A 25,269-nucleotide genomic window follows, 5' to 3' on the forward strand; every position below is an offset into this window, starting at 1 on the left:
AGAATTCTGATAAAGCAGTCTCTTCTGAGTTTTAAACATGTTTATATGGAAATCTTACAATGGTATCTGAATCTAAACACATCCAACTGCTTTCCACAACCCTCATGCCTCCCACCTGATGGGAGCCATATCGTCTTCAGCCTAGATATGACTGTCTCCCCCGTGATTCTCCCTGTTTCCATTCTTAGGGGGTGCAGGAGGTTATGTGCAGGCACTGGGCAAAAGTAACCCTCTCCTCTGGAGTCCCAATCCAGTGTCATGGGATGGGAGCCTTGGGTAGCCGGTGGTCAGGTTCTCTGCTACCTGAAGGAAGCTGGCCAGCAGTTAAGAATAAAATGAAAGAGACCAACAACACAATATGAGCCACCGGATTCAGCTGTTCCTAGGTTCGCCCCTATTCTGTCTAGATACCTGAGTCAACAACTTTCCCTTTGTGCTTAAACTCCTTTGGAACCAGGTTTCCGTCACTCGCAAATAAAAGGGCTCTGGAAAACGTAAGTTTCTAAGCTTCGGTTTCCCCCTTCTGCAAAATCAGCTGCCTCCTAGGCCTGTGGTGAGGATCAAATGAACTAGGATCGCATCAGAGCTTTGCAAGTCGGAAGCAAAAGTATCCATTGTCACGTACCCTCCAAAAGCACTTAGCAGCCAGGATGGTTTGGGTTGCAAGAAGTCAAGCGTGCAATTTAAATTAGTTTAAGCCGTGGCTACTTCAAGTGTGGTTCCTGGACCAACATCAGTATCACTAGACGTTAGAAATGCAAATTCATGGGCCTCACTCCAGCCCCATTGAGTCAGAATTTCTGTGTTATAACAAACTCCTTGAGTGATCCTTACACACACTGAAGTTTGGAAATCAATGGCTTCGGCAACAAAGGATTTGTTATCTAGGATAACAAGTAGTACAAAGATGGCTGGGAGCAGGTTGTTTAGTTTTGAGAGGTCAAGGGTGTGGGTACTTCCTATACCACTGCCACTAGTGCCACTAGTGCCACTTCCTATACCACTAGTGAGATAGTTGTGGCAACTATCTCACTGCCACAAGATGTGGCTTCGGCCTCCAATAGCTTATCTTTATAGAATCACGTCCAAGAACAGGAAGGGCGATTTCTCCTCACATCCTTTTCATCAGGGAGGAAACTCTTTCCCCCAAATCTCCAAAGGACCCCTCCTTTCACGCCAGAAGCTAGGATCGCCTCCCATGCCGGTGCCTAAATGATCATGGTCACGGGAAATGAAATGACCACAACTGGCTTAGACTTGGTCACCTTCATCACCTGTGGCCACAGAGGGGCCGGCTCCCCTGGACACATGTAACAGTGAATACCAGACCCAGTCAGAGCTTTGTCACCAAGGGAAGTGTGTGGACAGCCGTGGAATACAACCAGGAAGGTGTGCCACACGTATAATAGGAGTAGAGTCTGGAGTAGGGAGCAACTGTGGTCACTCTGATGCCTCAGTCAAAGTAAAGTCAAAGTTCTGGAAGTTTCTCCATGTCTTGGGGAGCCTCACCCATGGGTCATGAATGATGGAGATTTGTCAAGGTGTATCAGGTGAGTTTTTCATTAGCTCAGAAAGGCCCAGGAAAGAGGTCAGGTGGACAGAGACCACCTGAGGCATCGCACGCCCCTCATGTCTATCTGGTGTGGACATTCCAAGCCTTTCCCTGTGTCAAGACCACACCCATTACACCAACAGTGTTCCATACACATTTAGCCACCTCATCATCTAGTGGGTGCTTGACATTCCCAACGGATACATTCCAAGGCTTCTGTAACTTCTAAATTCAGGAACACAATAGCATGTAAATGCCCCCCACAAAATGCACCAAGTACATTTCATATCAGGTATGACCACAGGTGTAGAGAGGGGTGAACTGAGATGTGGGTGCCGGGCAGGCAGGCTGGCTCACTCACTTGTGGGTGATTCTTTCTGCACACAGAGTGGAAAAAAGATCATGGACACAGAAGGTTTTAAAATAAAACTTTAGTTATCTCATAAAAAGTCTGTGTGCCGGAAGAAGTGAGGGCTTTATCCAGTAGCGAGAGCCAAGTGACTATCCCTCAGTTTTATAGGTTCTGTTTTTCCCATGAGCAGGGCTCAAATTCTACATATCCTATGCCCTCCCCACACATGCACCTTTCCAGAAAGCTTTTCGTTGTGTTGAATTCGGGGACACACAGGGAAGGGCCTGGTACTTACAAGGGAATAGACGAATGGCTCACGTTTGACAAGCACTGTGAGCCTCTATTTTGAAAACAGGAGGAATAATGGTACACAAGGTAAGATATACATCTGAAAAGAGATTTGAATACACACTTTGAAAACCAGGGGAAAATGCATAGTGAACAGAAGAAAGCAAGGAAGATCAGGTTCCTGTCCGAGAAGGATGGAGTCGTGGTATTTGTTCACTGTGACGTCAAACTATTTTGATGGGTCTCTCTCATCACCACAGTTCAGTTCTTAGCTCAGAAAAAACAGGGAACTGGGGCGCCTGGGGGGCTCAGTTGGTTGAACGTCCAACTCTTGATTTTGGCCCAGGCAGGTCATGATCCTAGGGTCGTGGGATGGAGCCCTTCGTCGGGCTCTGTGCTGAATGTGGCGCCTGCTTCAGATTCTCTCTCTCTCGGCCCCTCCCCTTCTCTCTCAAAAAGAAGAAAAAAATACAGCAAGCTAACACATGAACTGCTGAATGCTCTGACACAAGGATGGAGTCTGTCTAGTCCAGGGTGAGGAAGAGGCAGGAGAGGGCGTGTTGAGCTCGCGAATCAAGTCCCCCACGGCCACCCACAGTTAAGAGACTCATGCCAGAAACTCAGCCCTGGCATTAGTTTATCCACAGATTCCGCTGTCAGCTGTGGTGTCTCCTGTGCTCCCTTCTCTTCATCTGACGTGGCTTTGGAACTAAACATCCTTGCCTCCTCCTCCTCACGAGCCTCTCATTTCTTCTCCCAACCGCCGAGCGTGGCTCCATAAGCCATCCCGTGACCAGCAGATCAATGCAGACTTGGACCTTCATGAAGACTGTGGGCTCTGGCCTCACCACCACCCCTGTGTGCTCTTGGGCACACAGCCATGAACCCCGGCTGGTCTCTCTGGAAGGTGAGGGTCACGAGAGTGTTCCCCTCATGAGTGCAGGGGACGGTGACGTGCTGGTCACTTAGGGAATGCCTGGCCCCAAACGGTGACAGTGGAAAGTGCAGAAGAGGCTTTCCTCTGGCACCTCTCGCCCTGACCTCCTAGGATCCCAGGGTGATGTGACAGCTGCCAGCTGGGTTCCACTGAGGTGGAGAGCGGGGCCCGCGGCCCCCCGGCAGTGCCAGCCAGGCTCCTGGGACTCTACTAGGAAGAGGTAGTAACGTCAGGAGGCTGGTGTCAGAAGGGTTCACCTGTGGGCGCTCTGGGAATCAGAAACCAGAAGGCCTACATGAGTCCAGGCCAAGCCCCAAACTGGAGGGCGCTTGAAACACCATCAGGGGGAGGGACATCCTTCCTCCAGATTCAGCTCCCGTTTGGCAGCTATAGGCGGACCGGGCAGCACCCCCAGATGGGGCTCAGTGGCCACGCCCAGGTGCCATGGGCTGCCAGGACCAAGGCGGCCGTGCAGGCCTCTCATCCAGGGTTCCCCACGAGGCAGGGCAGCTCCCACCGGTGTACGCTGTCCTCTCTGGGGCATGTGAACCAGGACTGCGAGCTCTGGAGGGATTTGAGCAGCCGTGTGAACCCTGGTCCCCATGCTCCTCCAAGTTGAATTATTTATGCTGCTGCATTGGTCGACTTGCAGTTTTAATTAGCATCCTGGGAAAAGGCTGCAGCCTCGCCATCCTCCTGTGGAATCTCAGGGAAAGCTCCACGGCCCATCGGCTTGCTTTGGCAACAGGATCCAATACCTACCACGGCGAGCCGGTGTTGTCGCTGGACAAGAAGCCAAGCCCGAGACATCTTCCTTGCTTTTCCGGGCCTGAGGCTCCTTTCCCTCTTGCTTCTGAAGGCTTCCCCTTCTCCAGGGAGTCGGGAGACTTTGATGAGATGGCGCGAGTAAAGGCAGGCCAGGTGCCTGGCCCCAAGCAGGCAGCAGCCAGGGTTTCTGGGCAAGGCATCACCCGAGGGCCTTGTACGGTCTCCGAGCAGTACCCGGCCAGCTTCAGCGGCAGAAACCCAGTGACTGGAAAGCCTGCTTCCTCAGCTCTGCTTTTTGGAAGCACTGCATGAGTGTCTCCAGTCACAGCCAGATGACGAGGGCGACAAGCCAGGCGGGAAGCCCACAGCAGCCCTGTGAAGCCAGGAAGGCGGAATTAGATGCTTGGAACCGCACAGAGGTGAGGGGACTTGACCGTGTGATTCTAAACCCCAGATTAGGGGCCTCTGATACACGGGATGTGACCCTGGGGCCAGATAGAGGAACGCCCAAGGCCTTCAGCCTAACTAGCTGTGTGACATCCGGAACACTTAACCGCTCAGGGCCTCAATTTCCTCCTCCGTGAAATGGAGCAGTGATGATGACTTAGCAAACATAGGCACTCAAAAAAAATATATACATATTTGCTTTCTTTTGGCAAGTTCTTTTGGCTCTCCCTTCCACAGATATGATACTTCCCATGTCCCTACATTGGGAAAAACATAACGGCTGAAGTGTAGGCATTGACTGAGCATTTATTCTGTGGCTCACCCCACTTTCCCTCCACCTGTAGTGTTCACTCGTTCCTCCTCTCAATAAACCCGTGAAGGAGGTACTGTCTCATCTGCATTTTACAAGTGAGGACATGAGACCGAGAGGTTAAGCCCAAGGGTCACAACCGGGCAAGCGGCCCAGATGTTCCTCAACATTTGCACGGGGGTAACATAGAAGGCTTTTCTCTGAGATACTAGCATCCCGATTGTGAAAGACGGGAGGAGGAGAGGCTCTTGTCAACGTCCAGGGTTTGCACCATGAAAAGCATCACTTCTGCACACACACAAAAGTCTCAACAAAGGTTGGGATCTATCAAAAGGAAAACCACGGTTCAACCGCCCTCAGCCTGATGCCCTGTAGGCCGTGGTACAATTCCATGCATATGAAATATCAGAACAGGTAGATCCGCAGAGACAGGTGCGGACTGCTGGTCGCCAGGGGCTGGGAGGGGGTAATGGGGGAAATGAGCTTTGTTCTGAAGAGGTTCTGGAACCAGGGACAGGGGTACCTGCACAGCGCTGCGAATGTGCTAAGTGCCGTGAATTGTACACTTTAAAATGGTTAATATTATGTTATGTGAATTTAACCTCAAGTTAAAAAAAAAAGGGGGAGAGTGGGATCATACATGTAGCCCGTTCCTGTCCAATAGCTGAATTTGCTGGAATGACCCTCCCTCTTCTCATCAAGGCAGGAGCTTCAGCTGAAAATTCCTTCTCCCGAAGCTTTTTGGGACCTCTTGGGGAGAGGCCAGCGCCCCTGTAATGGGCCCTGCTGCCCCTGGCGGGGCAGGAGGCATTTGACAGGCCTTTTGGAGTCTGGAGAGTCTTTCCTAGATGACAACCTTGTCCTCCCCACTTTGTTAAAACTGCCCCACGATGTGGCCCCCATTGGTCCTGGTGCAGCACCCCCCATGGCTGGCGGTGACGGGGGGCCGGGGGGGTGGTGGTGGTGTGGTACTGATTGAGTGCTGGGGCCTGCTCTGGACTTAATCATTGTTCTTTACCTCTGATGTAGTTATTCAAGGTAAATCCTTTTTGCCCATAAGCACCCTCTTCCTTTGAATCCGACTCCCTGGGTCCCCCTGAAGCACAAAACTGGAAACTTGATTTCACAGGATTAACAAGACAGAAATGCAGTGGTAGAATTTAGTAGCCCCCAAGCAATCTTATAACCTGGAGTTTTCTCCCTGCTCAGCTGCCTCTCGGAAGATAGTTCTGCAAAAGGATGGTGGTCGCACTGGACTTGCTTGGTGGTCTTGGGGGCCTCAGTGGCCAGACCGATGTGATCCCTGCTTTTGGCAACGGCTGGGAAACCCAGTTAGTGAGAGGGCCCTTAAGGAGAAAGGGCTCAGAGGAGCCAATTCCAGACAGTCTAGAAGGGCTGGCTGTGTTTACATTCTTCCTTCTTCCCTCGTACAAATAACAAGCGCTCAGTAATGATCTCCTGATGAATTCTATAGAGAGACAACACAAGCTTGAATCTCTGCTCTGGACACTAACTAGCTGGGTGCCTTTGGGCCGTTTCTCTGCTTCCTGGAACCTTAGTTTCCTTAAAAGCGGCCTGTGCCTCCCTCCTCAGGGTGTTCCCCCATCCCAGCCTGTCCATACCTGGAGGAGTTCAGTTAAATCAGAGCCTCGAGATGAAGACAACAGCCTGGGACAGGGGACAGCCGCCCACAGCCACCCATTTCACTTTCAAAAATTTCCTGTAGTCACCATATTTACTTTCCCAAGATAAGGCTCCTGGGTTTAGAATAAGGAAATACGCTGCTGGGCCTTTCTTCCCCCTGGCTGCCAGGAATCAGATTGCTTCAGAGAAACAGGAAATGAACAGTCCTACCCGGGGCACCCCAGGAGATCTCTGGTACCATTGTTACGCAACCACAGAAGGGCAGCGAATAATCATAATTACAGACAGAACCATCTCTGCTTACAGCACTAGGGTGCAGCTTGTTCCGGGTGTGGGAAAACCCCAGCCCACCTGAACCCCCCCACTGCCCTGACCAAAGCAGCTCTCACTGGGTGGTTTCCTACCATATTCCAGACAATTCCAAGTACACTCTTTGATGGACACGGGTCATGAGTTCAGCATAAAATGTCACAGTGGCCCAGAAACCTGGTTCCGTGAATCCTTCCAGACCTTATTTTCTCTTCCTCGACCTTCAGGCCTCTTTGCTTGCCAAGCCATCGAGTGTGGTGGTCAAAACCCCAAGCCCGGAGGCAAGGGTGGTCTGCCTTCCAACAACCCCCCTCACCGCCCCCCCCCCCATTCCCCAGCAATGGCATTTGCTCATGTCTCTTCACCCAGGGAATCAAGAAAATGAATCTCTACGTCTGGGGTATAATACGATCTTGAATCCAGTCTCTCAAGGTCAGATATATGCAATATCACTATACGCACCTGTGTTACAAGGCTTGGCATTTTTTTAGTCTTTTTTTCCCTGGCGGCCTCTCTGGGCCCCATTCTTTTTGTGTCCCATTTGAATTTGGACAACAGCTCTGGACCATTTGCTTTAGTACTTATGCTGTAAACAGGGTAAGACCTCCTCAGCCAGAGGCATGATGGTTGCAAGGAGTCATGTTCCCCACCCTCCCGAGACTCCTTCAGGACGTCCCCAGTGAGCCCACCACGACCACCACCAAAGACCCAGCTTCTGCTCAGGGAGGGCTGAGCCCCTGCCAGGCTCCCCGGCCTCCTCTGTGCTGGGCTGGTGGGTCGAGATGACCAGGCGGGGATTCCTGCCCCAAGCAGCTCAGGGGACCGAGTGCAGGTACAGCGGGTGGGGCTGTGAGGAGTCCCTCCCACAGGAATATCAGAGACCTTTGAATGACACTGAAGGGACAGTGCTCTGATGGGGATAAGCGGGGCTTCAAGCCTCTGGGGGCGGGGGGCAGGTCTCCCAGATGAGAGTGGACAATTCTGATGTCAGTGGGGCGGGGGTTGGGGGGTGGGGGAGAGAAGGATGCTGGGACAGGAAGTGGCTTGGAAGGCGGGTCTTAAACTGGTGAGGAACTGCCACCTTCTTGTCTGTGGGCCCCTCTGTGGGGACGTGGGCTCCGGGGGTGGGAAGGAGGGGTGCCAAGGGCTGAAGCATGGCAGCAGCTGCCCGGGAAGAGGCTGGGCCAGGCAGGGCTCAATGTGGATGGCCTCGAGGGTTCTGAAAGCAGTCATGTTGGTAGTAGTTGTCAGTTACTCTGTTTACGCCCTTTCGGTGCTCCAAAGACTCCCTATAAAATCTTGCTAAACAGCCCAGCCCCATCGCAGCTGGGCTGGGGAAAACTGAGGGAAAGTTCTGTGTTCAGGGTTGGGTCAGAGGGCGTAAAGAAGCAGGGCCTTGGACATCAGGGGTGTGATGACACCAGGCGGACCCCGGAGGGAAAGGGGAGTCTCAGAGGCAAGACTGACACGGCCCTCCTATGGTGAGAACCTCTCACCTGCTACCTACCTTGCAGAATCAAGGTGAGAATTTGCTGAGGACACTGGTGGGGGAGGCGCCCTTCTCTGTGGGCTTCCTTTCCCGAGACTGGCATCCAGGCCTGTGTGCGGTGGCCACATGTGGGTCAGGGGTTCCTGTCAGGACAGAGGGAGCCAGCAGGGGCCAGGAGAGCCTGTCCTGGAAAGCCCAAGCAGGGCCTTAAATTCAGGGAGAACCAAGCTCAGAGGGTCAGAACAGGATGAGGGTGAGTTAGAAAGCTTCATCTGTGCCTTCATACCTCTCTGGTCCCGTTTTCTAGCACTGCATTGAAATCACCCAGGCTCCTTACTGTTCCGTTAGCACACGAAGCAACTCCATATCCGGGCCTTTGCACATGCCCTACTTCTCCCAAAAACCTTTTGCCTGCAAGGACTCACTCGGGTCTCAGCTCGCGTATCACCTCAGAGAGACGCCCCTGACCACCCCTTAGAAAACAGCAACTCTTGTCTCTCCCTACACCTTCTTACTTCACAGCACTCCTTCCCTAAAATTATGCTCTACAAGATGTGTATTTGTTCATCTGATTACCATCTGTTTGCCCTGGTAGAATGTACTCTTGCCATGGAGGCAAGAACTGTATTTTTGCTCACCGGTGACTCCCAAGGACCTCAGGGCCTGGCACATAGTCAACACTCGATAAATACTTGCTGAGTGAATGATCAAAGGTGATAAATGTCTACTGAGGGGCGCCTGAGGGGGTACAGTCGGTTGGGCATCCGGCCCTTTGATTTTGGCTCAGATCATGATCTCACGGTTCGTGAGATAGAGTCTCCCCCAGTCACGGCGTGGAGCCTGCTTGGGATTCTCTCTCTCTCTGCCCCGCCCCCACTTGCGTGTGTGTGCGCTCTCTCTCTCTCTCTCTCTCTCTCAAAATAAATAAATAAACATTTTTTTTAAAGAAATGTTTTCTAAAAACCAGTTTTCACAGGTCTGGAGTAATTAGGACACAAACAGGTCTCTGCCCTCCTCATGAGACAGTGAGATCCTTAAAGCTGCGGAACAGGGTGTTGGCATCTCTCATACTTTCCCTGTAAGTGCTCAGTTAATGTTTGCCTAATGGAAAAAAGTTGGGATTGTCCTCTGACAATTGGCTGGAGAAAAGAAAGTAGATTTAAATATGCACTGTGTGCTATGCACTGTGCTAATAAATGCCATCACGTAGTTTATTTTCCAAAGTCCTTATTTCCAAAGCACAACCGTTTTACTGAATCTATTTTACTATCTCTGTTTTATAAGTGAGGGTCAGAGAAGTTGTGTGAGCTGCCCTGAGTCACACAGCTAGTAAGATATAGAACCAGGGTTTAAAGTCAGACTTATTTATTAAAAGACAAAATGGCTTTGGGGCACCTGGGTGGCTCAGTCAGTTAAACGTCCAACTTCAGCTCAGTTCATGACCTTGTGGTTGGTGGGTTTGAGCCCCATGTTGGGCTCTGTGCTGACAGCTCAGAGCCAGGAGTCTGCTTCGGATTCTGTGTGTGTGTGTGTGTGTGTGTGTGTCTCTCTCTCTCTCTCTCTCTCTCTCTCTCAAACACAAATAAAGATGTAAAATTTTGGGGAAAAAAAAAGACAAGATGGCTTATATTCAGTTAAATTATTTTAATCCTTATAAATTCATAGAATTCTGGAAGATGATGTAACTAGACACAAAGAGGCATGGGTTTGTACACCTGATTCTAACGTGCCAAAAAGTAAATAAAAACAGTGTGTCCTTTTTACACAAGGATGAAAATAACTTGAAATTGTCTTCTTTTTGTGTGAGGAGATTCTGAACTACACAGACACCTGCCCTAGATGAATCAAAGCAGTTGGCTTACAGTGAGGTCCCATAAATTGGTGATGCCTAATTCATAGTTTTCCAGAGGCCAGAACAGCTACTGTAGGCTCACTCAGGGCTTGAAAAGGCAAGACGGGTATTTATAGCAACAGTAACAGCTGATTGTGAGAATTTGGCAATTAAATTTATTCTAGGAAATCTTATAATTACTGAGTTCAGTAGCTATCACATGGGTTCATCAGCTGAAGCCACTGTTTAAAACTGATATTTTTAAAATCCCCATTGAAGCTAATAATAGAAAGATAAGAGAGTGGCCCTAAGTGGTATCATGGGGGCAAAGTTAGCTCACTGAATTTAGTTCAGTCCCTGAAGAAATAAATCTTTACAAGAGATTAAATGAAAAAAAAAAAAGCTATCCATAAAAAAGGTATGTTTCCAACCAATGCGCTCTGACGTTCATTGAAATTTATAAGAACATGACGATTGTCCTTTAAACCATTTCCATGAACTTCTTAAACTAAATACTTCCAGTGTGAAAGCTAATGAATTTTTTAACTTTCATGCTTTTTCCAGAAGAGCAGATTTCCAAAATGTATCACCCACAAACTTGAACGGTAAAAAAATTTTAAGAACCCCAAAAAATAATAAAAGAAGGATGGAATGGAGATATTTTGATACAATTGGAGTGATTTTTTTTCCTTCAGAGAACTCTTTATTCTTTTAATGATTAAAAAAAAAAAGAAAAAACAGAAAAAAGATTTTCTTTAATAGAAAATGTGGAAAAATTTTAAGAAGACTAGAAAAAAAAAAAGACTTTTGTCACACTCTTCCCTGAGACAATCATGGCTCACATGTTGGTATATTTCCTTTTGCTCTGCTCTGGTTTTTTTTGTTTTTTTTTTAAGCTAAGTTTTCATTGTTTCTGCGTTTGCTGTTGCTTATCTGACTCTTGTTTCGTCCTCAACAGTACTGGTGACCTGGGAAATGGAGGTCCCGGGGGCAGCAGGAGACTGAGTTTGCCATTCACACTGTGACTGTAGGTGAGTTCTTTCTCATCTCCAGGCCGGATGTTTATACAGGTGGGTTTTGAGAAGCTAAAATTGCAACAAAGCCTCTCTCGACAGAAACTAGACAGAAACTCGTATGAAAGTTCGGTACCCATGTCCAAACCCCTTAGCCAGCTGGGAGCCTCAGAGGCAACACTCCTGAAATAGGTGATTTTAAAGGCCGCCCCTGGCAGCTTACAGCTCATGCCCCCGTATATTTATTTACACCCCCCCCATGAGTTCTGAGTAGGAAGCAAAGGAGGGGAGAGCCTTTCCAGGACACTGCCTGGGCCTCCCCACCACAGATGGCCATCTCTGTGAACCTTGCCGTTGGGGTGCGGCAGGGGACTTTCCCCTCGTGATCCCGTGTCCACACTGCTGGGGTCACAGCCTATTTGTGTCAAGGGCAGAAGAAAAGAAGCCATCAGTCAAGGCTTAAGGAAGTGCTTTGTGTTTTCTGTGCCTGCAAAACACGCCCTGGCATGCATCTGATGCCGCCCAAGTATGATGGCCTCAGCCAAGCTCTGACCGCATAGGTCCAGGACAATGAATAGTTCTGAGCGGCCAGCCTCCACCCCCCCGTCAGCCTCCATGTGTGGTAACTGTGACACATCCCATTTCCTCTAGGGACACAGCCAAGCCAGCGTTGGGCAGCACAGAACGGGCAGGGCAGTCGGGGACGGAGCCTAGTGCTGGCAGGCAGAAAGAGGATCCAGGGGCAACTGGGGGCCCAGGGGTAAACGGCGCCCTGGGAAGGACTTCTAACTGGGGGTCTGGAAGGAGAGGGAATGGGGTAGAAAGAAAGAAGGAAGCTGCCACTAGCTAAGTCCTTGTTGCTCCCAGTACTACATATACAGCAATTCTGTTATTCGAGCTTCTCAGTGACCCCGCGAGATCAGTCTTGCTCAGCCATTTACTCACAAATATCATGGGCTGGCAGCTCTGTGTCAGACCCTGGGGAGAAGGCAGCAAGAAGATGCCCCCCACCCTGTGGAGCTTGCCCTCTAACGGGGGGAGCACACAAGATAGAATTGCGCGCACAAGTACAGGAGATGACAGGTGAAAGTGTCCCAAAGAAAACCTGAGCCACCTCAAGGGACAGCGAGGGGTGTCGTCAGCGAAGGTCTCAGAACCATGTGGGTGTCTGGGGCTGAGACCCTAGGCAGAGAGCTCAGTCCATGCACAGCCCAGAGGGGAAGTGCTCCCTGCATGCCTGGGGCAGGAGGGAAGACTGGGGGAGGTGGTCGAGGATTATAGGCGATAGGTCTAGGTCCCACTGGGCACTTCGGACGTGGTTCTGAGCACAGGTTGGGATGGGGACCACCGGGGATGCTTGACCAGAGGAGTGATGGGATCTGGCTTCCACTGTGAAAGCTTCACTCTGGCCCTACTGTGGGGAATTAGCCCATAAGTGGGCAAGAGAGAGAGCAGAAGGGGCAAGTTATGACCCGCATGTCCAGATGAAGATTCAGAGGCTCAAGAACGTCTCAAAAACCTGATGGCACCATGACCGTCTGAAATCTTTGAGTGACTTCCCTTTGCCTTTATAATAGAGCTCATGCATGCAGATGAGATCCCACATGGTCTGCCTCAGCCTCCTTCCCCAGCTCCCTCATGGCCATCATCTTTGGACTTGTCTCTTTGAGTCCTCAAGAGGCCCGAGTTTAGGTATTTCCCTGGCCTTTTTTTTAAATCTTTCCTGGTACCTGCAGTGCCCTCCTCCCACTTGCTCACCTGGCTAAGTCCTGCTCATCCTCTGAACCCTTAACCACAGCTGATCCTGTCTCCACAGACCAAGCCACGTGGGCTGGGTACCTCGGCAGGGTCCCCTCCACTTTGGCTGCAGTCCTCACCTTTGAGAGCCCCACTCTTTGTTGGTCTCCCCTCTGGGCTCCAGAGCACCCAAGTGCAGGCTAGCTTCTCTCTTGTTCACTCATCAGCACTTAAGCCAGGCACACGACCTGGCACCTAGTGTGAACACTTGCTAATTAATACTCTCAGAGTTGAATAGAAAATTTGCCCAAGATCACACAGCTAAAAAGCAGGAAGATCAGGGTTCAAATTTCTCTCCAACTTCCTGTGGCTTCAGAACTTGAACTCAAGTCTTGACTTTTTTTAGTGCCAGCTCCTGATGGCTCATGAAAGAGCCATTTCATTTTTCTGGTCCTCGATTTTCCAACGTTACAAAGAGAGCATCAGACATTGAGTGTCTTTCCGACTTCATGCCCTTCTGGTGTTCCCCAGATTCATCTGACCACAAGAAGCTCCAGGGCACTGGGCACTTCTTACGAACACGGATTTCTGGTCTCACACCAGCCGACAGAATCACGACTCCAAGATAGCCTTGGAATCCTGGTTCTGTGTGTTCGTCAGTTTAATCAAGAGCCCTAAGTGATTCTTATCACCACGTAAGTCTTGGAAACACATTTCACTGAGACTCTTTCTCAGAGAAGTCCCCAAAAAAGAAAGGTCAAAGAGGACATAAAAACACAATCACAGTGACTCTTTCAACTCTAATAACAGTTCCTTCTCAAATATCTCCTCTCTTTTATAAAAAGAAGCTGCAACTGAAGCCTGATATTTATTTATGTGAATTATTTTGGGGGCCTAACAGAAGGTTCCTGAATTTCCACTGAGAGTGTAATTTCCTGGACAACCTTAAATAGCACTTCTTTGATGAGCTTTGGCCAAGTCTGAATGACTCAAAAGGAACACAAGCAAAGGGGAAGCTCTCAACGGCCCAGCTCATCCGAAAATACACAGTGGGTAGGTGGTAGAGATGGAACCAGACCCAGAGCTCTGCACCCCTGGCCAGTATTTTCCCTTCTGAACCACAAGACTATGCCAGGGCAACGTGGGTTCTTTACAGAAAACTGTGATGTTCATACTTCAGGGCAACAGGTGCCCCAAAGACATCAGTGATGACAAACCACAAGGACAGCGCACGGCCCATAGGATACACAAGATAGATAGGGGTTCACTGATTGACCAACCCCACCCTCTTATCAATCCTGACCTGGAAACAGGGTACTTTCCAGACTATTTCATTCTCTGCCTCGTTGGAGTATATCTATGGAATACTTTAGACGGGTTCCCACTAGTCAAACAGATATAGACCTGATGACGAAAAAAATAATCAGTGCATGATCAAGGGAGGCAGCCTGAATTTTACTCTGCCATTTCCTTACCTCTCAGAACCTCGGTCTCCTCATCTGGAAGATGGGCATGATGCCAAAATCATTGCATTATTAGTGAAGACTAGGTGAGATGCTGCATAGTGCCTGCACAGCATCGGTCAGCGTTGGCTATATGAAAGGACAAATGAGTGGGGCTGGGGGAAGTGGCTTGTTCTGCTCTGGATTTGGAATTTGTTCCCCTTCCTCCCAGACTCTTGCTCTCTGTAACAAGTGTGTGGCACCTGTAGCTGGGCCTTTCCTGAACGAAATCTGGGGCTGGGGGAGAGCGTAAATCCAAACACACTAAACAGAAAATGAATGGCAATTAAAGAAGCCCCCACAGGACCCATCATCTTCCACTGAGTGTGGTATATTTGCATTTTCTTAGTTAAGAGGAAGTTTGGCTAGCATCACAGTAACCTAAGCCTTCTTAGGGTCTTTATTTATTTGTCAGTCATGATCACGGTGGCAGAGGGAAGCCAGTGCAGGGCTGGACTGATGCTCCGCTCTTGTTCCTGGGCCGTGCATGGCTTCTATTTTCAAGGTCAACTCATGGTCCAAGATGGCTGCTGGATTCCAACCATCAGTGCAAATTCTGGCCACCAGGTAGAAGGAAGAAATGAAAGAGGCTTCTTCTCCCTCTGTGATGGTTAACATTATGTGTCAACCTGACTGGCTGCCGGTGCCCAGATTAAACTGTTTCTGGGTGTGTCTGTGAGAATGTTTCCAGATGAGATTAGTCTTTGAATCCATGGACTCAGTAAATGAAGCTGCCTTCCCCATGTGGTGGGGCATTGGCCAATCTGTTGAGGGCTTGAATAAAACAAAAAGGTTTTTTTTCCTGCTTGAGCTGGGACATTTCATTTCATCTTCTCCTGCCCTGGGAGAATCTCCTGGACTGGGATTTGTGTCATTGGTCCTCCTGGTTCTCAGGCCTTCGGACTCGGCCCAAGTTCACCGCTGATTTTCCTGGGGCTACATCTTGCACGTGGCAGACTGTGGGACTTCGTGGCCTCCAAACCACGTGAGCCAGCTCCTGCTAATACCTCTTAGACATCCTATTCATTCTGTTTCTCTGGAAAATCCTGAGTAACACAACCTCTAAGGACCCTTTCCCAAGATTTCACACACCACTACTGCATAATTCCGTTTGATCAGAATTAGTCATATGGGCATGCCAGCTCCAAGGAGGGCTGCGAAACATATCTTTCCTCAAGGAGGCCGTGTATGCTGCTTAGTTCACGATCTCCGGGTGGAAGAAGGAGGGGAAGTGGAAATTGATGGAGGAAGAGAAGTCTGGGCTACATCCTCATTATTTGCATACTGCTTGAATACTCATCAAGGCCAGGGCTTTTCTTAGGCCTACCTTTTTTAAATGTTGAAAATGTTGAATTGAGGCTGAGAGAATAGAATGCTTTTTCTTAAGTGGGAATTGTATTCAGTAACCTAATACGTGTAACTGACGTCTGGGCATTTGCTGTCCTTGAAACAGGCCTTGGGAGTCTGGGGGACGTCCAGGCAAAGTCTAGGGCTCCATGTATCACAGGCAGAAAGCCACACTCTCAGACCGGAAGTCCTTAGAGACAAGGCTTTTGGTAACGAAGGCATAAATAGACTTTTATCGAGTGCTAGCTTTGTAAGACGCACATCCCTGTCATGCTCTGTTTTGCGGAGCAGAACCGAGGCTCCGAGAGGGCAAATCCCTTGTGCCGGGTCACAGAGCCAGCGGGCCCCAGACGAATACACCTTTCCATCCCCCAAGCTGCCCCCTCAGGCCATGATGAAGGGGCCCAGTGTGGTCTCTCCCCATATTCTGCTGTCCCCTATAGGATACCTCAGCCGAGGAACCCAGACTCTCGGTAGTCATCTTCTAGTAATTCTCTAGCTCTCGCCTCCTGACTCCTGCTGCTTCTGTGCCAGCACCAGAGCCACGTGACCGGGGAGTCCATGGAAAGCAGAGCTGGGGGGGAGATCTGAGCGATGCTTTGCAGGACGAGGAGGGCAGGGCACTACAAGGAAGGTCTGCGGGCAGACCCTTGCTGGGCAATGTTCCAGCATCCCTCAGGAGACGGCCACGATCACCACACAGGGCATTTTGGAGGCAGATATATAAGTGGGTATTGTGCCTAGAACGCCAGGGCGTGTTCAGGCAGGCCTAAAGAGGCAGGAAGTTCCAAGTTTATTTGGGTTACAATGGGTTGAATGGGGAAACCCCAGGCCCAGCTCTCAGTGATGGATGGGCCAGAGTTTGAGGACCAGGGGCCAGGTGTTTTCTGGGAGTCCTGTGGCCTTATTTACTCTATCCTGAGCAACTAGGGTGCCCGGAGCCAGGAGGCCCACAGGGGAGAACAATGTCCCGGGTTCTCCTCATTAACAGGAATGGTTCTGCAGCAATGGGGGCCTCCACAGCTTCCACTTGACTCTGAAGTCAGAGGCCCAGGGATTCCTTAAACTACATCTGGGAAACAAGAGTAGCTGAGCCCAAGCTCAGCACTGACCCTGAGAAGAGGGAGGGCATGCTTGATGTGTTTCAAGTCTTCCTTTCTTTCTCTGGCCTGAAAAGATGGAGGCACATGTGTCCCAGGCAAAGCGGTGGTTCTGAGTCTGAGAGCCCCAAGATTTAATCACTCACCCCTCCGGTGATCAGCACTGTGACCTTGGAGAAGATACCATCTAACACACGGCAGATTCGCAGTAAATATTTGCTGAGTAATACTATATGTCAGCCCTGTGCAAGTTCTTTGTCACCAAAACCTCACAATCTGACGCCATATAAGGTGCTAGTCTTAGCTACGACTTACAGACCAGGAAACTGTAGCACCAAGGGGGTTCCACAGGGTGTCCAGCAGACGTGGGCAGTAAATACCCAGCAGTTGGCCTCCAGAATGTCAGCACTGAACCCTTCTGATGGAAAAAGCCGAATGAGCAGTCTCTGGGAGTCTCAGTGTCCTCTTGTGTGGGTGGCTGCTGCGGTTGGGGGCATTTGCAGTGCTGGGACAGGATGAGTGCGGGCTGGCCAGTGAGGTGGTGGGAATGTCCCTGGGAGGCAGTGGCTGGAGGGTCAAGGCCTCCCCAGGAGGTAACTCAGACTTGGGATGGGGAGCCATGGGAGACAAGGTGGGCGGAGCGGTAGTCCCAGACAAGGATTGGACTGCTGGCTCTGTGGTCTTCTTCTTTGTTCCGTCCTGCCCAGTATCTTGTGGCCTCAGGTCTGCATCTCCAGAGAGGGGATTGAGAGGTAGAAACAAAAGGAACATTTCCCCCAATTGTCTTCAGGAGAAAGATATGCAGTGCTAGCCTGGGGCCCCTTTAACAGAGGGTTCAGAGGGTCACATCAAGGTGCCCCCAAGTCTCTGGATACCTTAAAGCTTGTAAGCAACCCTCACGGGCCCCAGGAAGTGACAGGGTGAGGCTGGCAATTCTTAGCCCACCTAGTCTCCCTGGGCAGGAAGGGAGGGATGCCAACCACCAGGTGCTGGGCCCCAACCATGGCCAGACCTTGCAGGGGAGCCGGGGACACACGATGGGGTGTCATGAGCACCTGATGAGATCACAGTGAGAAAGTCTGAACCTGAGCAATTTGGGGGAAATTAACTCAGGTTCATGGCTGTAGCCCTTTCGCCGAGGGTCTCCCCAGGGAGACAGAGGTGGTCCCCAGGTGTCTGAATGCCTTGGGCACTCATGCTGAACAGAAGGAGAAAGAGGGAGAGGCAGAGCTTGCTAAGCTGGGGTGGAGGGTGGAGAAAGCAGAGGAGTGGCAGAGCACCCCAAGAACACCACAGAGGTGCAGGCACCCAGAGGAGGCCCACAGGAAGTATCTATGGGCGTCACTGCGTCCTTTCATAAAACCCTTGTAGTAACTGTGAAATAAGCATCATTATTCCCATTTTGTCCGCAGTCAAACGAATTCTGAGAGATCGGAAGACATGCCAAAACCACACCAAAGGCCTTGCACGTAGTCTGTCTGGTCAAAGCCCACAGTTTTCCTCCCATGCCTACTTCCCGTTCTCACCTAGAACTGATCCTGCAGGGAACAGGTTCGTCATATCAAAGGGTTTCTGGAGCCCGTGTCACAGAGCAGTGGCTCCCAGAGCGCACGTTTACTCTAAACGTCTTTGAAACACCACGATCAAAGTCACCTCTAGTGTAGGGTGCTCTGAGGGGTGTCCGGAAACCTGGACGAGAATACAAGCTGGTTCAAGCAGATGTGAATGTAGGAAGCTCAGAATAAGCTCTTATATGCCTCTTAATGGTATCCACAGTCACACTGAGGGTCACCATGGGATTCCTGGCTTAAGTTTAAAACTCAGGATTGGGGGATGCCTGGGTGTCCTTGTTGGTTAAGTGTCTGACTTAGTTTTGGCTCAGGTCATGATCTCTTGTTTGTGAATTCGAGCCCCACATCGGGTTCTGCACTGACAGCAAAGGGCCTGCTTGGGATTCTCTTTCTCCCTCTCCCCCAGCCCACACACTCTCTCTCTCTCTCCCTCTCTCTAAATCAATCAATAAATAAGTAAACATTTTTGTAAATTTTTTAACATTTATTTATTTTTGAGAGACAGAGAGAGGCCTACCATGAGCAGGGGAGGGGGAGAGAGAGAGAGAGAAAGAGAGAGAGAGAGACAGAATCTGAAGCAGGCTCCAGGCTCCGAGCTGTCAGCACAGAGCCCGACGCGGGGCTCGAACTCACAAACTGTGAGACCATGACCTGAGCTGAAGTCGGACGCTCAACCGACTGAGCCACCCAGGTGCCCCATAAGTAAACATTTTTTTAAAGATCCCTTTAAAAAAATAAAATAAAATGAAACTCAGGATGGACCGAGGAAGCTGCCAAGCAGCAAGACAGCGTGTCTATTAAGTAATTTAACAGTCATTTCCTAAATTAAAATATTAAGCTCCCTACAAATCACAAACTGGCTCAGACACAGTGCTGGACTTGGGGAGAACAATGAATCACGGAAGTATTTGACCGTGGGAAGAAAGAACCTCAGAGACTCTGCACCTGGATGAGGAAACAGAGGGCCCCCAGCACTAGGTACTTCTCTAAGTCCGACGGACCATCAGGTCCAGAACTCCCAGCTCTTGACCCCAGTCAGCACGTAGCTTTGGTCCGTAAGCCCAGGGCAAAAGAAATTTCTACCCAAATTAAAATCTGGACATGGCTTCAGAAAAACTGCCCCCTCACCTCCGTGGTCAATTACTTCATTCAGTATGACTTTCTCTGTAGTTCTTAAGACCGTCTGAAATGGTCCACTTGGTTGATTTGTGTACAGATTTTTCTGTGTGTCTCAGAAACTAGACAGTAACCTTTGACCCTTTTCTGTCGTGGTTCCTGCCATGTCTTTGGGGCAATGCCTGGCACGTATAGAAGGCACTCAATAAATATTTGTAGGAGAAAGGGTGGAAGGGGAAAGGAAGAAGGAAAGGAATTTAGCATCTGTTAGGTGCCAAGCACTCTCTATATTGAATTTTCTTTGTGTATGTATTAGTTTACAATCTTTTTATTTTTAAAAATACCTTTATTTTTAAAATACCTGGAGGAATGTCTAAGCACTGGCAGGCCCATTTCCAATGAGGACGCTTAGGTTGGAGAGGTGAAATGATTAGTCTAAAGGGACTCAGCCAACATGTAGCAAAGCACATCTGAAGCCAGGTTAGGGTGCTTATACTAAACACTTTCAATAGAGGCATATTTATGGAGCTCCTACTCTGTGCCAGGCACAGTTTTAGGCTCATGGGATATTTGAGTGAACAAAGCTTACAGAGCTTACAGGTCATGGAAACCTATAACTTCGGTGATGTGTAACAGAGGAAGGGACAGCAGGCCTTGATGCGGCATCTGAAGGACATTGGCCTTCCAAGGCCACCTTCCTGGGCTGGGCTCCGCACTGGCTGTCTCAGGCTTCACCTTGAGAAGTAGGAAGCTGGAGCCCTGGAGGGCGATGGAAGAGGTGTCCTGGAGCCTCTTCCCTGCATCTAATTTCCTGCTTGGGGAGGGGAGAAAGTGGGGCAGGGCATGGAGTTTCTAACTGTGACCTAAGTGTAAATGAAAGTTTATTGTGTAGACCCAAGATGTTGAGGCCTGCAGACATTTGCTACACATAATAATTGCATTTTTTTTTTAATCAGCACTTGGAAGGAGAAAGGCAGCACAAGATGTTAGAGCTAATGGATTCTTCCAAAGGCCAGAGCCCTTCAACTTATAGGAAAAGGCTGGACTCCTTAATAGGACACCGAGGCTCTCACGAACCAGTCCCTGAGCACCCCCCAACCCAGGCAGTCTCCTGCCAGGCTCATCTGTCTGCACGCCGCACAGTTTTCTCCTCCCCAGTCCTCCTTCCGGGCTCACCTTCCTGAAACTAACATAACACCATTACCCCTCTACTTTACCACCTCACATGGCTCCCCCCCATTGCCTTCACATGGTCCAAATCCCTTGGTATGGCAATCTGACCCCTTCCATTCTCCTGCTCTAGATTTATCTCTCCTTATTCATTTTCTCCAACACTATGTTCCAGGCACATTACAATCCAGCCTCACGATATCATTGGCTGAGTCTGAACACACCTGGGGAGGTTACTCTTCTGCTCAGAATGTCTTCCTTATTCTCCACCTGATGAACATCTCATTCCAAAGGATTAGCTTAAGTACCAGAGCCCATGGTCAGAAACTTTTCCTGACCCACTCAGGGCTGAACTCAGTATTCACTGCTATCTTTAGGCCCATATTTACCTCATCCTCTCCCTCTGTCGGGCCACCTAGAATTCAGAGAGCCCTGGATTTGTTTCCCCCACAAGATGGTGACATTTTTGAGGGCTGGATTCGGTGTTAATCATCTCTGCACGCGTACAGCCTAGTATAATGGGGTGCAGAGCAGAACCCTAAAGAATTTTTTTAGTGAATGAAGGGAAATGTATAGGTGAACTCTGGTCTTGACCAGTATTGCATAGAGCCATGTAAAGGCTGGCACAAAATATAAGGAGGTGCCCCCAGAGCTCATTAATTAAGATAAATAATATTTTAATACAATATTTTCTAAAACTCCAATATCTATGCCCAACTCCATGATGAAAAAAATCAGTATGTTAAGAAAAGATGGGATCTGATCCTGCACCTTAGGAGACATTCACCTCCCCTGAGTCCTGGCCTAAACAATTTGCTCAGAGGGAATGACTGCCAACATACGTGCACAGTGGCTGAGTTAGCAACTGCCACCGTGAGACTGGCGAGAAGGACGTGGGTTAGAAAGTAAGGTGAAGGCGAAGGAGATAGTGGAGGTGGTGTATTCATCCATCAGACATCAGCAGGAAGCAATCCTGGCCAATCTTAGCCAGAGAAGGAATGTACTGGCAATGTATTGGGTGATTCTTGGCCTTGTCAGGAGGCTGGAGAGCAGAATCAGAACCAAGGACAGTGGGGACAGCCTGGTTAGGATGTGGCTGTTGGCTGGCACCTGCTACCCACCCGCACCACCATCACTGCTACCTTCTGTTGGTCTGATTGGCCCTATTTGCCATCTCACACATCCAAGAGTCAAAGTCACAGGTAAGAGTAGCCAACTGACCAGGCCTGGATAAGACAATGCCTTGGGTGCATGACAGGTCAATGGGAGGAAAATCTTTTGGCTTTTGTGGTGGAGATGTTGGACTGTAGCCCACTACTACCCCCACGGAGGGATGTCTGTTTCAGCTGGAAAAGAAATTGAGCGTTGGACAACTCTACAAATGGCAAATACTAAATACGGCTAAGGTTGAATTTCTCCCGAGAGATTGCGTAGAGCCATTAATTAAGATAGAAAACTCTGGCAAAGGGAAAAATACTAAATTGGTTTTACTTTCAGATATGTGTTCTGGTTCTACTTCACACATAGGTGAGGGCCAGTAGGACACATTTGGATTCTTTTCCATGGTGGTGAAAAGCTGTGGGGATGGGTGGCCCTCTTACACCTTCTAGTATGGTTTTAGTGAGCAGCTGCCTTCTTGCAGTGGGGATTAGGAGTGGGGCATCAGAGCCATCCTATGATCTGTAGCTCCCGTGTCTTTTTGATATCACTTTATCCAGTTAATCCAACCAGCCACAGACCCATGGGATGGGAAAAAGCAAGGTAGAGTAAAGAAGGATCATTGTTCTGCCCTAGATATAATCGGGGGTGGAGTGGTCAGGAGGAAAGGACCAGCTCTCCTTGGAACTCTCCGATGTGCAGATCTCCTTTAATGCTCTCAAACCCCAGTGGTACTACCGGTGTTAACTCCATTTTTCAGGTGCGGTAAACCAAGGCTCAGAGGAGTTAGGTGATACGTCCGAGGCAACACATGGACTTAGTGTGCCAGAGCCAGACTCAAACCCAGCCTGGTCTATTCCATGGTCCACTATTCCAGAATCCATGTCACTCCCTGGTTCATAACCAAGCGTGAGCAATTTGCATCCATCACTGCCCCTTATTTATTAAACTTCCCAGGCATTTGCCACATTCCCTCCATAAGAACTAATGTGTCAAAAGTAGCCAAGATGAGACCGATCTCTCCTAGCCTGCTGGCTGCACTTTCACCCCACATTCAACTCAGCCCCGGCAGCCATCTCATTCTCACTGAAGTTCAAGGACGGGCCCCAGGGCCCCTTCCTATTGGCCAATATTCCAGCCATTGACTTTTTTTTTTTTTTACCTTATTATAGTGGAAAATTTCAAACTGGCATGAAACAGAACCCCGGATACCTATTACTGAGCTTCAGAAATTTTACTGACTTAAATTCTACTTCAGTGCACGCTTCCAAAGTTCATTAGTGTTCCCTGAATCACTAGGTCTCCTTACCGGGGGACTTTTCCTTAGGATTCAAGCTTAATTTTACTTTTCTGGTTGCCTCCAGCCCCCACTTCTTCAAATGAGGTGCCTCGAAAAGCAGTAAACCCTCTTTTTGGTCTTATGCATCTTAGCACTTTTAGACAGGGTTAAGTGGCTTCTGAAATGCTTTGCAGAATGACCCCCATGCAGATATTTCTTTCCGCACGTCTGTAATTCTGTCTTTTGTCCCAGTTAAACTCTCAAATCCCCTAACCCCAGCTCAGTTTTTTCCAAGGCCCTGCTTCCCCAGGCTTATCATCATTGTTTTGTTGTATTGCAACAGATTCCAGGATTTTGTTGTTGTTCCTCTTACACCTTCTTTTTACATTATCTTTCTATCACCACTGTTATTTGCCGTGTGATAGAGTTTAATTACGTAACTACAGTATTTGGGCAGCCGGGTCCAAGCAAATTGTTTCTCATTGGGAAGGGGTTGAAGTCACCTCTGTGTCCCTACATTTCAACCTGTCCCTTGGCTGGCACAGGTTAGATGTTTATTTAAAGCTCACTGAGAAAATGTCTTTATTTTGGCCCTAGGTCTGAAAGCTGCCATCTGTATTTTTGTGGTAAGAGCTTCCAACTGGGAGAGGGAAGGTGGGAATTTGAAATGAATCATCCCACCTGTAAGTATTTGTTCATGTCTTTTTTCTCTCCTATACTATACACTTGATGAGGGCAGGGACTGTCTGCTCTCATGCCCCCGCTACGTAGCACCATGCTGGCACATCGTGTTCAATAGACTTTTGTTTAATATGCTTGGACAATACCTGCTTCCTGTGATTATCATAAATATTAAATGAGATAATGAGAGTAATCGTTACTTTGATAAATGGTAACTGTTACTCTTATTATGAAACCAATAAAACGCAGTCTTGGTTGGTGTGCCTTGATTCCTGGGAAGATAGGGGTAATAATACCCCCTTAGGAGAGTTCATTAGATAAGGGAATGAATGGAAAGTACTTTGCTCAGTGCTGGATAGATAGTACTTAGTTAATAAGTGACAATGAGTACACACACTGGATATGCTTTTTCTACCTTACAGCATCGTCTTGCAGTTACTATATTTATTTGTCTTCTTATGATGGGGTAATAGTTTCACCTGTTCCTCATGTTTTTCCCTAAGATTTATTGAAGCCCTGTAATGTGCCAGGCAGGCCCTTTCTCATTAAATCATGGCTAATATCATTTACAGTCCGATTCCCTTTTTTTGGATGCTTCTCTGCTCCAAGTTATAAGTAAAATGTTGAGTTTCTCCAAGCTAGGTTATACTCAGAACAAGCACCCAGTACCCAGCCCCCAGCGTGGGACATTTCTGAATGTCTCCGGGAGGAATACAAATAGGCAAACTGCTTTCCTGAAATGTCTCACATTGCAACTCCTCCAGGGCAGGTGTAGAGGTGATGTGAAGTCAACACAGGAGCTGGTTCTGCAGGGCCAGGTAGATAATATGAGTGGTTAAGTGACCTGGGTGCTGAATATGCTTCCGTTTATGTCCCAGATCCTTAGCATTTGCCAAATCTGCTACCAGGAGTCCTTCTTTAATGTACCTGATAAAATTCTGTCCAGACTCAATACTTTTTCCTATGCCTTAAAAAAAAAATCGAACTCTAGGTGTTGAATACTTGTGGGTGTCACAGCTGGGAGAAGGGTGCTACTTTTACCTGGCGGGCAGAAGTCAGACATCCCGTCGAACGTCCTGCACACCCAGGACCGACCGTGACAAAGAATTAGCCAGTTCGAAATGTTGAGAGGAACAAAGTTATAAAAAACCCTCATCTAGAACAATTTTCTCACTTTGTAATTTTTCCTCCTTCCATAATGAAAATTATTCTGGAATTCTCTCCCAGATTTTACCCATTGGAAGGGATTATCCCATCTCCAAGCATGGTTCCTGCACATACTCCAGTCCTTCATCCACATTCCCTGATCTTCCGTGGTTGAGGTGTCCACTTGAGTTCTGAGAATGGACCAAAGAACCTCATTTGTAAACATTTGAAACTTTGAAACTGCTTCCCAGCCACTTTCCTTGATCTTTAAGAACCATAAACCTATTGGGGCACCTGGGTGGCTCAGTCAGTTAAGTGTCCAACTCTTGATTTCACTCAGGTCATGATCTCACAGTTCATGGGATCAAGCCCCACTTCAGGCTCTACGCTGACAGCATGGAGCCTTCTTGGGATCCTCTCTCTCTCTCTCTCTCTCTCTCTCTCTCTCTCTCTTTCTCCCCCTCCCCTCCTTAAACCTATTAATTAAAAAACAAATTATTCTGTGTTCTCAGCTATCAGAGT

At 48.8% G+C, this 25,269-nt stretch overlaps 1 protein-coding gene and 1 long non-coding RNA gene across 5 annotated transcripts in view; one reads left to right on the top strand and one right to left on the bottom strand.

The window, feature by feature from the left end:
- Positions 1–2,224: 2,224 nt before the first annotated feature.
- LOC125164143 (uncharacterized) lies at positions 2,225–6,406 on the bottom strand. The gene is made up of 2 exons (XR_007151651.1): positions 6,277–6,406; positions 2,225–4,270 (listed from the first exon to the last, which is right to left on the bottom strand). It is a non-coding gene; the product is annotated as an uncharacterized LOC125164143 (long non-coding RNA).
- Positions 6,407–7,655: 1,249 nt separating this feature from the next.
- The window catches only part of PROM1 (prominin 1), a 136,686-nt gene continuing 119,072 nt past the window's right edge, over positions 7,656–25,269 (top strand). The window contains exons 1-3 of one of the 4 annotated variants that reach the window (XM_047857005.1): positions 7,717–8,128; positions 9,064–9,174; positions 10,886–10,997. The gene's annotated coding sequence lies outside the window, so the exon portion shown is untranslated. Of the gene's footprint in view, positions 7,674–7,716; positions 8,129–9,063; positions 9,175–10,885; positions 10,998–25,269 lie in introns of those variants that run through there. The other 3 variants (XM_047857002.1, XM_047857004.1, XM_047857003.1) reach the window with 3 other exon arrangements.

This window comes from Prionailurus viverrinus, chromosome B1 (genome assembly GCF_022837055.1).
Source record: "Prionailurus viverrinus isolate Anna chromosome B1, UM_Priviv_1.0, whole genome shotgun sequence".
NCBI classification, from domain to species: Eukaryota; Metazoa; Chordata; class Mammalia; order Carnivora; family Felidae; genus Prionailurus; species Prionailurus viverrinus.